General features: G+C 34.5%; 1 pseudogene; it reads left to right on the forward strand.

Moving 5' to 3' along the window:
* The first annotated feature begins 458 nt into the window (after positions 1-458).
* LOC102660763 (ammonium transporter 2 member 4-like) lies at positions 459-2,060 on the forward strand (annotated as a pseudogene).
* Positions 2,061-4,341: the final 2,281 nt, after the last annotated feature.

Here is a 4,341-nt window from a genome sequence, read left to right on the forward strand (position 1 = left end):
TGAGTAAAAACTTGAACTCACGACATGTTAATCGGAGTATTTAGTACAATATTTATTTCAAAATGGAATGAGAAGCATATTACTTTATAGGGAATATATGAAGCAAAATCAAATGGAGCGCGTCTACTTGAACAGAGTTCACGTCATAAATAGATCGTACTCTACATACGATGAAACAATGAATTCAGAAAATTCATTCTTCCACCTACGTCTGCCAACAAAGCCGGCCTCATAATGTTCCATCCAAGTGAATAAAACGATCGACAAATCGATGTTATTATACATGTCGTATATCCCTCCAAAAATGATTACTTGGATTCTATAAACCTGCATGCAAATAAATAACTCGAGTGTTAGAAAGCCTTGGCCTTGAACACCCACAACCAAACCTAAGCAGCAACTGAAGTACTAGTTATATATCCAACAAGCAGGAATAAATATAAAGGAGCGAACGATCGATGGAGTTTCCTACGAACCTTTTGCCAGACGAAGCGAGCCCAGAATGGATGAACAAAGGAGACAATGCATGGCAGCAACTGTGGTGAAAAAAAACATGGGCCATTAACTCTGCTTTCATGGCCTTCTACGCCTTCGCGGGCGTACTTGTATGCTGGGTGGAGTGGGGATTCCGCATGTCATTCGGCAAGAAAATGGTGTTCTTCTAGGGGAAACCAGGGGTGGCGCTGGACGAGAAGTTTCTTCTGGGGCTCATTCCGAATGCTACGATGGTGTTTGCGGGGATCACATTGATCTTGATAGCTGAACTTTGGTGCGTGGATGCTGTTTGTGCCTCTTTGGCTTACTTTTTCGTATACCGTCACTGCCTTTAGCATTTGGTTGGCAAAGCCTGGGGTTATTGATTTCTCTGGCGGATATGTTATTCACCTCTCCGCCGGAGTTGCTGGTTTTACTGCAGCTTATTGGGTCATTCACTTTTCTCTAATTTATCACTTTTACCCAAAAATTCATTTAAATAACTACTCCTAACTCATTTATAATCAAAATTATCAATAAATACTTAAATCATTGTTTTTAAAAGCAAACTCGCTCTTACTATAAAAATTCATAATTGTGTTTTAAGTTAACAAATACATTTTGTGATATATTTTTTATGTTCATCCAAATGAAATTGGGATCCATTTTCTTATATAAAATCTCATTATGAATTAATAAAAGGAATTAAGAATAAAGACTCTATAATAATAGGTTCTTTGTCTAATTAATTGTATCCAATTATTAATTATTGATAAAATTAGTAAATACTTTATTGTATCAATAACTTAAAAAAAACTTATATAAGGTACTATTTTAAAATTTAAAGAATTTCTTTAATATTATAATTTTTAAACATGTTTTTTCTTTAAAAATATTGTTACTAAAATAAAACTCAAACAAACGGCCTTGTATATAATACCTGAAAAGAAAATGCAGATCTTGTTTTTTTAGGGGAAATGAAGATCTTGTTAACTATCTGCACTATAAATATCACAATTGGAAAGTATATAATAATTATTTTGAGTTATACATATACAACACCTAATTAAAATATCATATATGATGCGTGAATATATTTTTCATGTTTCAGCTAAAATATAAATATGGGTGATATTGTTTTTAAAAAAATTGAATGATTATGGTACATAATATGACCAAACAACTGTTGAAGTAAAATTTAATTCCACTCTTAATTTTATTTATATGTACAAATATACAATGAATATTCAAGAGAAAGGAATAGAAACATTTTTGCGTGAATAATTTGAAGTAGTTAATTTTCTTTATAAAAAAAAATGCTGGCATTTGCATTGCATGTGATGGTGGTTGAATAGGTGGGTCCACGATCTGAAAAGGACAGAGAAATATTTGCATAAAACAACATGATTGTGGCGCTTGCAGGCGCAGGCCTGCTTTGGATGGGTTGGAGTGGGTTCAACGGTGGAGGTCCGTTCGTGGCGAGCACGGTGGCATCTCTGGCCGTCCTTAACACACACGTGTGTGCTGCTGCTAGCATCATCGTCTGGGTCCTACTGTGTTTGGGGCCGTACAGGGATGATAACTGATCTGAATTTGGCTTCTTTTTATTTGGGTGCTGTCGCTCCAAAATCACTTAGTTTTGAAAGTTACTTTTTCAAAATTGGTTTTGAATCAAAACTACCTTATTTTGGAAGCACAACAAACACACATTTTTTAATACTTTGTTCGTTCAAACTTTAACCTAAATAATATTTAAAAAATCTAGATAATGAAATGATTTTTATTTCATTAAGAATAAAATATTTTTTTGCTTTTAGTTTTTTAATTCAATATTTAAAGTATTTTATTTTTCATTTTTAAAGAAAACACAGGACAATGTTTTAATCTACCGTTTCTTTTTTGTCTTTAATATTTTTAACCTTGTATTTAAAAAGAAACCAAAGAGAAACATTTTATGAAATTTTCATTTTTAAAGAAAAAATAAAAATAACTTTAAAAACTATTAATTTCCATTTTCAATTGAAATTCAACTTTTTCTCTTTTTTATTTTATTTATTTTTCTCTTATTGAAATAAATAAAATAATTTTTTGTTTTTTATTGATCATTTATCGCATTTTTTTTCTTGAGTTATATGTATAGATAGTATATGCGTCCAATTATTCGTCCTTTACAATGGTGTCGCCTGCTTTTGCCTGACCTCTCTCTTTTCATCATTTTCTATACACCAATTAATAGGCAAATTGTCCTAACTGGTGCAGTTATAGAAACTTATTCCCCAAATGGGATTGTTTCAAAATTTATTTCATAGGGGTGCTGTTTTTCCATGTAAAAACCATGCATGGTGCCAATGGTGGTGGCGCTTTCCGCCAGGCCATGCCACGTGGCGTTGGTGTCGCCACTCCCGCCAGCGACTTCGTTTTTTCCCATGTGGCGTTGGAGTCGCCATTCATGCTGGCGATTTGGCCATGGTCGTGGCGCCAGTCAAAGTGGCGCGTTGCCTTGCCCTAGGGTTGCAGCTAGGTTTGCAGGTTGCAGGGACGCAACAGGGTTAGGGACACAGTGTTGCAGAGGGGAAGACGCCATTGGTTCTTGCGCGTTGCAGGAGGGAGGTGTCATTAGTGCTTGCGCATTTTAAATTTTGTTAATTTTATCTATGTATTTAAATTTAAATTTTGTTAATTGTAGAGAATTTTAGTTACTATTTTAAGTTTTTCATGTATATTAATTTATTTGGAGAGTATATTTAAATTTTATTATTCGTATAATATATTTAGTTATTAAAATATATGTATTCTGTTATTGATTTCACTCCATTTGGTATATATATTTAATAAATTTTTTGTAAAAGTACTTAATATTTTTATGTATAATTAATGTATAAATTTTATCGTCAATTTATTGTATTATATTTTATTTTGCAGGATCAATGACATCTTCCTTGTCATGCTCATCAAATATACAAATTAGGTCTGATCCAATTGATGGTGACGTTTTATGGAAGCAACCTAAGCATGTTTCAGAACATGTTTGGAATGGGGAACAAGACAGAAAATTACACATCAGACGAGTTGTCCCCACGTATAAAGGTGAAGAACAAATACTAGAGGAAATTATTCCTCTGCTTCAGCAATCTGGTTTTTACTGGATAATGAAGATGGGATACCTAAAAATAAATGCGGCATTAATTAGTGCCTTGATTGAAAGATGGAGGCCCGAAACACACACGTTTCACTTGAGATGCGGAGAGTGTACCTCTTCAAGATGTGTCAATTTTATTAGGTCTCCGTACTGAGGGGACACTATTAATTGGTCCAACAAATCTTGATTGGGCCGATTTATGTGAAGAATTGTTAGGAGTCAGACCACAGGAAGGTGAACTTGAAGGCAGTGTGGTTAAATTAAGTTGGTTGGCTCACCATTTTTCACACTTAAATAACCATGACAGCAACGTAGAACAATTACAAAGGTTTATCTGTGCATGGATCCTTAGATTCATATGAGGTGTCCTCTTTGTTAACAAAAGCAGTAGCAGAGTTTCCCTAAGGTACTTGCAATTTTTACGTGACTTTGAACAGTGCAGCACGTATGCATGGGGACCTGCCGTGCTTGCTTATTTATATAGAGAGATGTGCAGCGCCACCAATTACAAAGTTAAATCAATCGGAGGTATGTGCATCTTAATACTCGCTTGAAGTTGCTTGTTATGTGTCGCACGCAGTAAACATGATAACCATGGGGAGGTTGCCAACCAAGTGCTTCGTTAGCCACAACAGACTTTATATTCGCGTGACGATCATATATGAGACAAATACCATTTTTATCTGTGACGTGTTCACGCAAGTGTGCCAAAAACCATGACCACACAG

Source organism: Glycine max, chromosome 19 (genome assembly GCF_000004515.6).
Source record: "Glycine max cultivar Williams 82 chromosome 19, Glycine_max_v4.0, whole genome shotgun sequence".
Lineage (NCBI taxonomy): Eukaryota > Viridiplantae > Streptophyta > Magnoliopsida > Fabales > Fabaceae > Glycine > Glycine max.